Source organism: Macaca mulatta, chromosome 4, assembly GCF_049350105.2.
Source record: "Macaca mulatta isolate MMU2019108-1 chromosome 4, T2T-MMU8v2.0, whole genome shotgun sequence".
Taxonomy (NCBI): Eukaryota; Metazoa; Chordata; class Mammalia; order Primates; family Cercopithecidae; genus Macaca; species Macaca mulatta.
The window spans coordinates 180,328,026-180,340,320 of record NC_133409.1 but is presented as its reverse complement, the minus strand read 5'-3'; positions in this window follow the sequence as shown (position 1 = coordinate 180,340,320).

The window sequence follows — 12,295 nt, the reverse complement described above, 5'->3', positions numbered from 1 at the left end:
GTGCAGGAGAATGGACGTATTGAAATTGACATTGGAAGAGAGTTATCAAAAAATAAACAAGAGAGATGTAATTTAGAAGCAATATTAAAGATCAAAATTAGACCAGGCGCAGTGGCTCACACCTGTAATCCTAACACTTTGGGAGGCCAAGGCAGGTGGATCACTTGAGGTCAGGAGTTCAATACCAGCCTGGCCAATATTGTGAAACCCCATCTCTACTAAAAATACAAAAATTAGCCAGGTGTGGTGGCATGCGCCTGTAATCCCAGCTACTCAGGAGGCTGAGGCAGGAGAATCGCTTGAACCCAGGAAGTGGAGGTTGCAGTAAGCCAAGATCGTACCACTGCACTCCAGCCTGGGCAAAAGAGTGAGACTGTCTCAAAAAAAAAAAAAAAAAAAAAAAAAAAGTCAAAATTATAATTACACAAGTGCAATTCTAAGTACGTGTGACGGCAGTAGAATTATGTGTATTCTCTACTCTTCTGTAGTTCCTCTTTTATTTTCCTTTTCATTGATTGTACTACTTACTAAAACATGTTTTTTCTCCAAAGTCTGTCAGCAATTCTAAGATATGTTCACTTCAATGGGAAGTGACTGGAAGTCTTGGTGAACATCTTTCTCTTTGTTTAAACAAAGTGCCTGGTAATACTAAACAGCAACGTCAACTTTGAACATTGCCCTCTTAATTCCCCTAAAGAGGGACCTCCAAATGAATCTCTACACAGAAAATTAGGTAGGCTCCTATAGTGAAATGATTTAATTGTCTAGCGCAGGGTTTCTCAACCAACGCATTGCTGACATGTGGAGCCAGATCATTCTTTGCACTGGGGACCGTCCTGTGCAACGTAGGATGTTCAGCAGCATCCCTGGCCTCCACCCGCTCCATGCCAGGAGCACCTACCCCTCAATAATGACAAGCAAAAATGTCTCCAGACATTGCCAAATGTCCTCCAGGCTGGGGCACAGTTGCCCCCTAGGTAAGAACCATGGGTCTGGCAGATTTATTCATGCTAGGAAGCCTCGATAACAGGAGGAAGACAGAACAGAAAAAAAAAGTCTTCAGATTTAAATCTAACATGGCCCCAGGAACAAAGAAAGAGCAGACATCAAACTGAAAATGTTTCACCAGTAATTTTACAGAAGTTCTCTAGGTAACACTATGATTTAAGTGTCAAGCCACAGTGAAAATGAAGGTTGTTCCTCTCTCTCCCTCCCACCCTTAGCCCAAAGGCCCTTCCACCAGAAGCTGGAAGAAACAGCTGCAGGGGGATCTTCAGCTGGGGTCTGTGGATGCAGTTGGAGAGGTCAGCCAGATACCGCTAATGTGACTTGCACAACAGTGCACAGGTGGTAACGCGCCGAGACACTTCCCCAGATTACTGAACAAACCTGAGACTAAAAAGGTTAAGGACTGCTTCCCTAAAGCAGTAGTCACTACCTCATTTGTACTTATCGTCCTCATCATCCATTTTGGAGCAGTCAGAATATATTTGCCCTCTATGCTCCAGAAGATACACGTTCGCATTTGTGTTTTTTCTTCTCTTTTTTCACGTATTCATTATCATCCACTAAAAATAACCCATTTTACGGAATGTTCATTGACAGCTGCAATTCTATTTTAAACACATTTTTTAGCAAAAGTTTAAAACATAAAATTGAAATTCTTTGTCTTTTTGTGGAATAGCTTTACCTTACTTATCAAAGATGCAATTTTGCTATGATTTATGGATGCTTTTGTCTAGAGAAAAGAACTTCATCACTTGATGGAGATTCCTCATCCTGCACAGTTCACCTTTCTATCCATGTCTGCCCTCTGCTATCATGAGGTCCTTCCTGCCACCTACAGGCCACCCCAGCTTTCACCGGCTGATGTGAAGGTATGAAAAGGCCCCACTGTGGAAACACAGGAGAAAACTTGCCGTCATTCTCCCCATGTGATAGGTACACTGCCACCTGTCCCCATGAGGACCATGGCCATGGCAGAGGAGATGCTCAGGGGCAAGAAAAACACATTTCATGAGTTGCTCTCATCACCCTCCTCCTTTATAAACTGATGGCAAAAGTGCCATCTGGGCAGGGCACGGTGGCTCACATCTGTCATTCCAGCACCTTGGGAGGCCGAGGCGGGTGGATCACTTGAGGTCAGGAGTTCAAGACCAGCCTGGCCATCACGGTGAAACCCCGTCTCTACTAAAAATACAACAAATTAGCCAGGTGTGGTGGCACACACCTGTAATCCCAGCTACTTGGGAGGCTAAGGCAGGAGAATCACTTGAAGCCAGGAGGTGGAGGTTGCAATGAGCCGAGATCACGCCACTGCATTCCAGCCTGGGTGAAAGAGTGAGACTCTGTCTCAAAAAAAAAAAAAAAGTGCCATCTGCACCTGAATTCATCCATCAGGGAAGGTCTGGATCAGGAGCACATCAACCAAGCCCTCTATGGCCACCTAGTCGTCAGTCCCCAGTCAGTGGGCACTGGGGTGTAGCCGGCAGAATAATGCCCCTTGCCAAAGATGTCTTACCTCCTAATCCCCAAAACCGGTGACTGTCTTACATGGCAAAAGGGATGTTGCCGATGTGATCACTCTAGTTAAGAATCTTGAGATGGGAGACGTGCTGGTTATCTGGTATTTTGTTCATTTTAATTGTTACTGTAATCGGGTTCTTATGTGGCCTGTGTGCTAACTAAGATCAAAGTCAGGTTTCACAATGACCCAGTAACCAATGTGCAATGCTTAAACATGGTTTATTGCCAGAGACTCACATATACCCAATCAAGCACACATTCACAATACAATGTTTTTTCATTGTTTATTTTCCCGTGAGTGATGGGAATGACATGATCCGATTACTAAAAGCAGTAATGAGGGGAATGGCAAACCCAAGCAGTGGCTCAGAAGGCTAGCACAGCAGACACTCCTCTCACACACAGCCTCTGGGCAGCCGCTGTCTCATCCGGAGGCGGCATCTAAGTTCCTACAGGCAGGAATTCTCAGGATGCCTCTGGCAGTGTCAGTTCCTTGCTGTTTTTATGGTTTTCCCCAGGTGTGTCCATCAGAGATTTTCTGAATCAGTAGAAAGGAATGTCTGGATGATGATAAGGGGCTGTGGACACCAAGGTTTTATCATGCAGGCGAAGCCTCCAGGCAGCAGGTGTCAGAGATAATAAACTGTAAATGTTTCTTACCAGACTTAAAGCATCAGCTCTATCAGTAATTCCAAAAGGGCAGAGTGTATAATGAAGCATGTCCGGCTCCCCTTCCCATCATGGCCTGAACTAGTTTTGCAAGTTAGCTTTGGAATGCCTTTGCTGAGAGGAGGGGTCCGTATAGATGACTGAGGGCTTAGAATTTTGTTTTTGGTTTACACACATGACAGAAGCCACTCCATTTTTAGACATTAGGATCACAAATCATTCTTACAGATCATCTGGGTGGGCTCAGTGTGATCACAGGTCCTCATGAAAGAGGGAGGAGGGTCACATCCAGAGAAGGAGATGTGAGGACAGATGCAGAGGTTAGGGCAATGTGGAGCCACACGGAACACAGGCAGCCTCTAGAAGTTGGAAAAGGCCAGGAAGCAGATTCTCCCCAGAGCCTTGGGAGGAACCAGCCCAGCTGCCCCATTCTGGAGTTCCGACTTCCAGAGCTGTATGGTGTAAAGCTGGATTGTTTTCAGCCATTTGAGGTTTGAGGTAGTTTGTGATGGCAGCAATGGGAAACAAATACACTGACTTAGTCACAGAGTAGCCAGTACGGGGCCTCAGCAACAGGACTGCTGCCGGGCTCACAGGCACCCTCAGAGACCAGCTGGCTGCACCCGCCGCTAGTGCAAACAGGCACTGCCCTAAGTTCTTCACGTGCATCTCAGCTAACCCTCACTACCACACACTGAGGCCCTGCAGTGAGAACCCACCAAGATGAGGAGACTGAGTTTGTCCCAGATCTCCAAGGTGGTTGCTGTCAGTGAAGTCAGGGCTGGAAACTGTGGTTTGATTCCACAGCCTGCATCCTCGATCATTCCATAAAATCCCCTGATTGCTGCTAGCTCCTTCTCAATTTGGTGTCACGAATAAAATTTATAACCACTATTCTGTGAATAAAGAATGTAATTCTCTGTAAATAAAAACTATATATCTCTCTCTCTGTCTTTTTTTTTTTTTTTTTTTTTTTTTGAGACAGCCTCACTGTGTCGCCCAGGCTGGAGTACAGTGGCGCAATCTCAGATCACTGCAACCTCTGCCTCCCAGGCTCAAGTGATTCTCCTGCCTCAGCCTCCCAAGTAGCTATGATTACAGGCATGCGCCACCAGGCTAATTTTTGTATTTCTAGTTCAGATGGGGTTTTGACATCTTGCTCAGGCTGGTCTTGAACTCCTGACCTCAGGTGATCCACCTGCCTCGGCCTCCCAAAGAGCTGGCATTACAGGTGTGAGTCCGGTCAAAGCTACATTTCTAAAAAATAAAACTAAACACTACATCTCTGTCACCATGTCATGTGAAACAGCTGGACAGTTTTCACCAAATCTGAAGGGTGCATTTGAAATGTAAAATATGGTCTATGTTGAAGAGATGGTTACTTTAAATCAGGGAGAGTTCACAGAGAGGTACCATCTCCCCCGGAGTTGCTGGAACTAGGCGAGGCAGCTGTCCAGGGCAGCCTTGGCATAGACATCAAACACGAAGCCCAAATCCCACGTGGAAACTTGAGTTGGAGGCGTTGATTTGCAGCCAGCCGATGCATCTCTTGGGGCAGGTCCAGGAGGCGTGCCTCCATGTGAGAGCGGCTGGATCACCCATGTGTACCCCGGAAACTAGAAGGAAAAGATGTGCCTGAGAGAAACTTCATTACTAAATCAAAAGTTACTACAAGTTACTATCAGTTAATATAATTTTAGCAAATTTTTGTAAGTCCAACATTCATTTTTTTTTTTTCCTAGACAAAGTCTTGCCCTATCACCTAGACTGGACTGCAGTGGCATGATCTCGGCTCACTGCAACCTCTGCCTTCCGAGTTCAAGCAATTCTTCTGCCTCAGCCTCCCGAGTAGCTGGGATCACAGACCTGCACCACCACGCCCAACTAATTTTTGTATTTTTGGTAGAGGTGGGGTTTTGCCATGATGCCCAGGCTGGTCTCGAACTCCTGACCTAAAGGATCTACCTGCCTTGACCTCCCAAAGTGCTGGGATTACAGGTGTGAGCCACCACACCTGGTCTAATCATATCTTTCTATTAAGCCTTACCTAATAATAGTAGGTATTCTCTTCGGCTGGGTCACTATTCAAGAAAACATTAAAATTCATCCATGTGCCTCTGTCTCCCAAAATCTCTTTGCTGTTACTATTGAGGACATTTTAGGAAATGAAGAGACGAATCATCCACAATCCAATAACCCTGCAAGCTATATTTCTATATTATGTTATCCTCTCTTTTTTTCATATGCATGTATATTTTGCTCACATTTTTTAATGAGAAATATATGTTCCCATTTGGAAAATTAGAAAATACGCAAAGCAAGAATTATGGAAAACTCCACGCAGAGATAAGGATCATCATGCACATGCTGACTTTTATAAACAGTTGTATCATCCCCTGATCTTCTTCCAGATCCCCAGAGGACTGCACAGTGCCTCACCCTACATTGGGAGGCTATACTCCCTTAAGCCTTAGCAGGGGTCTTCTGAGTCTCTCAGGGGCACGGTGGGAGGAAAAAGGAACTGAGTGGATGGGGCGGGAGATGGGAGGCAATTATTTCAAAGAGTGCGCCTGCACTGTTAGATGTTTTGTTTTAGCTTCCTGCTAAAATATTTTTTTTAAAGGGAGTGCCTCAAACTTAAAAAAGGTGTGAAGGCCATTTTTAAATACACAATAACCAACAGCCCAATCAGTGCAAATTCTTTTTCATTTCAATGAGTGAAAATGTCAGCCAAGAAAATGCCATCATAGTGATATTTACACAAGAGTACCCTACACATAATAGGTCACATAATGACCTAGAACAAAATGTGAAAGTTCATGCATTGTCCTCAAATAATCAAGCCTCTTGGGAGCCTTCCAGGGCAGCGGCTGCTAGAAGGTTGGTATCTGTCGTGTCCCCAGCACAGCAGGGTCTGGTCTGTGTCCAGGCTGCTTCTGCCACGCTCAATCTCACCTTACTCTTGAAGGAAGTAAAAGGCTAGGAAGCCAGAAGAAATACTCACACTAGAGGCACTGGCCCACCAGGGATGGCAGCAGCTAAAGAGACTCAATGAGGAAGAGAAGTAAGTAAAACAGAGATGACAGAGACCCAAATACCATTTGAATTTGACTCTACCTGCAAGTGGAGCTTTGCCATCCAGGTGAGGCAGTCATAAACCTAGGCTGGAGTGTGTGTGTGTGTGTGTGTGTGTGTGTGTGTGTGTGTGTGTGTGTAATCATCCTGTCCGAACAGGCAAAGGAATGCACTAGAGTACTCGTCAATGTTGACTCTCCATTAAATTGCTCTTAATTCCTTACAGTCACTTACTTCTGGCCTCTCCTGTCTTACCTCTTCCTCCCTCTCACTTCCTCGCCTCCTTCCTTTCCAGCCTGTAGGTACTGGTCATTATCTCCCCCACAGCAATGACACACACACATGCACACACTCACACATAAGTGCACCTTGGGGGTGTGTTCCAGTTCACACTGATGGTTAGGCTGACACTGGAGGGAGACAACAGGGTGACTCTCTTCTCCGCCTCTCTCAGGTTCTTCTTGGGACTCCACTCCCGTTTGCACATTAAAGATTGTAAGAGAGTTGGAACTTTGGACGTGGATGGACCTCTCCCAATAAATCTGGAAGGCATTCATTCTAACAGCATACAAAACAATACTGGTTGTGCCCACGCCACAACACTACAGCACCATAAGCATACTGCAATAGGAAAAGTTTGATTTCCAGCCATTGAAATTGAAATTGAAATTCCAGCCTGGGTGCAGTAGGATGAGCCTGTAGTCCCAGCTACTCTGGAGACTGAGGCAGGAAGAACACTTGAGTCCAGGAGTGCAAATCCAGTCTGAGCAGTATAATGAGACGCCCTTCTCTAATAAATAAGTAAATACATACATTGGCATCAAACTAGTTTCCTTTTTACACATAAAAAAACAAGGCGTCTGCACTCCTCTCTCCCCACACACACTCCTGCCGATGAGTTTATTCCAAGGGCACTGATACAGACCTTCCCTCACATTTTTGTGGGGGAAGAACATGATCTGGAGCCCACACCAGAGGGGAGGGTGCATACAGGAATTTGCCACTGTGGGTCAGCCACACGCTCGCCCGCAGCAGGAAGAGCCAGCTTTGGGGGAGCCAAGGTCTGCTGTTTCCTGTCAGAGGGGCAGTGGCGAGACCCACGGGAAACCCCAAACTTCCCAGGAACCCTCTTGGCAGGGCAGCCGGCTTCAGGCATCTGAACTCTATCTGGAGTCGTCTGGAGAGTCATGAGTGCTTTTAAACAAATGTTGGATGCAGTTACTTTGGAGTTTTAGGGAAATCGTATGGACGGCCGTCTGGTGTGGAAAAGCTAGGGCACCTGTCAGCAGTGCGCGGCCATAGACCTGCAGCTGCCGGGATGCAGCTGGAGAATTAGGACACGAGCTGCTGCCATGACTAGCACAGGTCAGGGGGCGGGCGGAGGCGGGGACTGCTCTGAGAGGCTCCAGCAACATTTACACCCAGGGCAGCCCCGTGGGAGTGGGGGTGTTCCACTGGAGGCACGTGGGACATCCCAGCTGCACCTGTAAGCAAAGACAACCCAGGATAATCCAATGTAAATATAGGTAGTGTCAGAGGAGTTGGAACCCGAGCAACTCCATCTTGAACAGGGGCTGGGTAATTTGAGGCTGAGACCTACTGGGCTGCATTCCCAGGTATTTAGCCCTTCTCAGAAGGCCAGCACAAGATACATGTCACCAAGACCCGCTGATAAAACAGGATGCAGGGTCCGGTGCAGTGGCTCACACCTGTAATCCCAGAACTTTGGAAGACTAAGGCAGGTAGATCTCTTGAGTCCAGGGGTTTGAGACCAGCCTGAGCAACATAGCAAAACCCCATCTCAACAACGACAACAACAACAAAAATTTAAAAATTAGCCAGGCGTGGTGGCACACGCCTGCAGTCCCAGTTACTCAAGAGGCCAAGGTGGGAGGATCACTTGAGCCCAGAAGGTTGAAGCTGCAGTGAGCCATGATTGTGCCACTGCACTCTAGCCTGGGCAACACAGTGAGACCCTGTCTCAAAACATAAGTAAAAACAGGATGCAATAAAGAAGCCAGCCAAAACCCACCAAATTCAAGATGGTGACAACATGACTTCTGGTCCTCCTCACTGCTCATCATCCACTAATTATAATGCATTAGTATGCTAAAAGACACTCCCACCAGTGCCATGGCATGCCAATGCCACAGCAAGAAGTTACCCATGTCTGGAAGTTACCCTATGTGGTCTAAAAGGAAGAGGAACCCTCAGTTCCAGGACATCCCTGCCCCTTTCCCAGAAAACTTATGAATAATTCACCCCTTGTTTAGTATATGATCAAGAAATAACCATAAAAATAGCCAACCAGCATCCGCTGGGGCTGCTCTGCCTATGGAGTAGCCATTCTTTATTCCTTTACTTTCTTAATACACTTGCTTTCACTTTACTCCATGGACTCACCCTGAGTTCTTTCTTGTGCAAGATCCAAGAACCTTCTCTTACAGTCTGTCTCAGGACCCCTTTCCAGGAACAGTAGGGCGTTGGCATGAGTGCCAGTTCTAGAGAGAGACCTCGGATGCCACCTGCATCCCTGTGCCAGGAAGTTCTATGTAAGTGGAGGAAATTAGTTGGAGGTTATAGTGGAGACCCAGGAGAAGAAATCCAGCCAATTCAGGAGAATGTCCAACATTTGAAGTTGGCTGGGTACCTGAGAGAGTGTGCGGCAGCCTGAGAAGGAAGGTTGGGGGAGGTCAGGAAAGCCCCTGGTGAAGTGAGATGTGGAGGGAGGGGGCTGCTGGACGCCACACGAGGGCAGCAGGGAAGAGGCGTGTTTCCAGCTGAGGGGAGCTGCCAATGAAGAAGGAAGATGAAAGATTTTTTTTTTAAAAAAAAAGCAGTAGCAACATATCAACCAAAAGAGTCAACCTCTGTAAAATATTTGAAGAGATTTATTCTGAGCCAAATATGAGTGACCATGGCCCATGACACGGCCCTCAGGAGACCCTGAGAACATGTGCCCAAAGTGGTTGGGGCACAGCTTGGTTTTATACATTTTAGGAAGACATGAGACATCAATCAATACATGTAAGATGTACATTGATTTGGTCCGGAAAGGAGGGACAACTCAGAGTGGCGACCTCCAGGTCATAAGCAGGTCCAAAGATTTTACAAATCAACAGAAAGGAATGTCTGGGTTAAGATAAGGGGTTGTGGAGACCAAGGTTTGGTCACACAGGTGAAGCCTCCAGGTGGCAGGCTTCAGAGAAAATAGATTGTAAATTTTTTTAAAATCAGATTTAAAGTAAAATAAATGTTTTTGTTTGTTTGTTTGTTTGTTTTGAGACGGAGTTTCACTCTGTTGCCCAGGCTGGAGTGCAGCGGTACGATCTTGTCACTGCAACCTCCGCCTCCTGAGTTCAAGCAATTCTCCTGCCTCAGCCTTCCAATTAGCTGGGATTACAGGCACCATGTCCAGCTAATTTTTGTATTTTTTTTTTTTTAGTAGAGATGGGGTTTCACCATGTTGGCCAGGCTGGTCTTGAGCTCCTGACCTCAAATGATCCACCCACCTTGGCCTCCCAAAGTGCTGGGATTACAGGTGCCTGGCCAAGTAAATGTTTCTTACCAGATTTAAAGAATCTGTTCTATCAGTAATTCCAAAAGAAAGGAGGGTATAATGAGGCACGTCCCGCTCCCCCATCCCATCCTGGCCCGAACTAGTTTTTCAGGTAAACTTGGGAATGTCCATGCCAAGAGGAGGGGTCCATTCGGATGGTTGGGAAGCTTAGAATTTTACTTTTGGCTTACAAACATGAGACGGTTGCTGTAGACTGTGGGCGGTGAGCATGTCAGGACTTTCCCTCCTCCTATCCGGTGACACCTTGGCCCACACCAACCCAGAGCAACAAGACCCACTGCCCCTGCTACCTGGGGCCCGCACGTCATGTCTGAGCAATGAGCCCATCCTCGCTGCCTGCTGCCCAGCTGGCGGACCCTGCCCGGTGCTGTTCCTACTACTGCTATGGCCACTCCCCAGCCACCACACCCACAGCAACTCCATGCCAGTAGCTCCTCCCCACCCAAGGCTTCTCCCTGCCCACAGCTCCTCCCTACCTGTGACTCCTCCTCTCCAGCAGTTCCTCCCTGTGACCCCTGCACTTGGAGCTTTCCCTCCACTCCCCCGTGCCTGCCTCAGGCCTCAGTCTGCTTCCTTTCCTTTCCCTAAGCTCACTTGGAGTCCTAGCTCGCCCATGGCACCCACACTTCCAAGACTCCAGCACTTGGGAGGTTCCTGCCACTACCATCACCATCACTGCTGCTACTGAAACACCAGGGGTTGAGTCTAGATCCTGCTGTTCGCTGCTCAGAAAGCCAGTGTCTGAGACAAGCATTGCCAAGAAAGAAAGCTTTAATTGGGTGCTGCAGCCAAGGAGATGGGAGATCCATCTCAAAATATCTCCTCGACTGACTAAAACTAAGGGTTTACATAGCAGGGAAAAATGGACTATGTATGGGAAACAGGAACTCGGGAGGGATAAAGAAGCAATCATGATGAACCAGAGGTTTGGTGTCTGATTGTTTGCATACAGCAGTCTGATCAGTTTCAGTCCTTTGATACCTTCTGAGAGGCCTAGGGGTCCTTTCTTGAGGAAGGAATTCAGATAAAACAAATACAAGTTTCAAGATTTATGATCAGAGGGTCAATTTCCATGTTTACACAAAAAATAAAAACAAAAATAAAACAAATACGAAAACAAACAAACAAAAAAACCCGTCTGTGGGACTCTTGGTCGGTTTCAGTCCCACTTTTCTACTGATCAATTCCTCAACCCTGGGGAATCTGGCTGTCGATCTTTCTGGCTGCTTCATGCTGAGGAGCGGCATTGTGGGCAGCTCCATACCAGGGGTGACCATGTGGCCACCCAGAAATCAAAGGTTAACTTAATACAGGGTTTTCTTCTGAAACACAATCTTTCTCTCTCCAGGCCTCACTTCCACCAAAGACAAGTAACAGCAGGAACAACCTACAGGCAAAAGAAACTTCAGTCCCGTACAGGTGGCCTGGTTACCCACACAAAGCACAGCAAGAATCCTTGTGCACATAGGCTCTCCTAGATTGGACTGACTGGAACCTCTCACAAGGCCGTTTCCGTCAAAGCCCTGGGAAAACAGCCAGTTCCTCCACTGCGTCCCAGTATACAAGAAAACAGATTCGAATTGAAGTTATGCAAACAAACGCATTGCCATGAATTAACAATATTCATCAATGAATTACAAATTCTGGAGAAATTAGGCAGAGAACACAATATGCCTTAATTTTAGTTTACAAAAGTATAATCTTCTCAATTGTTAAAGGCTATAAATAGCTCAAAAGGAAAAATGTTCTCCAAACTCTGAAGAATCAGCAATGCTTCAAACAAACAAACAGAAAAGGCCATAAAAAATTATTTCAGTCCTCCGTTAGTTCAATCCATGCAATCAACTCCTGCTCCGCTTCATATTGAGTTAGCAATCTTTATAAGCACATCAGCCTTTCAACTAGTACCCCGGAAATATCCTCTCTAATCCGATGGTACAATCTTCAAAGTTAACAGCAACCTGCCTTCAAGAGTTCTTTTCATGAACTTCTCCAAAGAAGAAAACCCTGGACTATAGCCGATTAGAAGTCACTTTTTGAGAAGGATCAAAGCAAAACAACAATTGTGAATGACAAAAGTCTTAAGACAGCTGTAAAGATACAGTTGTCAATGACATTTGGTTATATCTGTGGCATACAACAATTTAACATAATAATCATAATTCTTACTGACAACATATACTAAGACAGATCAGAATTTTAGGAATCTTACACAATCCTGGAACGCATATTGACAACATACCTATATAAATATAACCCAAAGGAAGCTAAACACCACCTCGGATTTGACAATGCTTTCTGAATAATTCTAACATAAGAAATAAGCCTAAATTGTCTTTCTTGGGCTTTAGGGAATCTAATATTCAAAAAAGTCAGTTCGAGGTCAAAAAGACTGAATTTAGAACTTGAAATTTTGCTGTTAGAAAGTTTGCCAAATATCAGTGT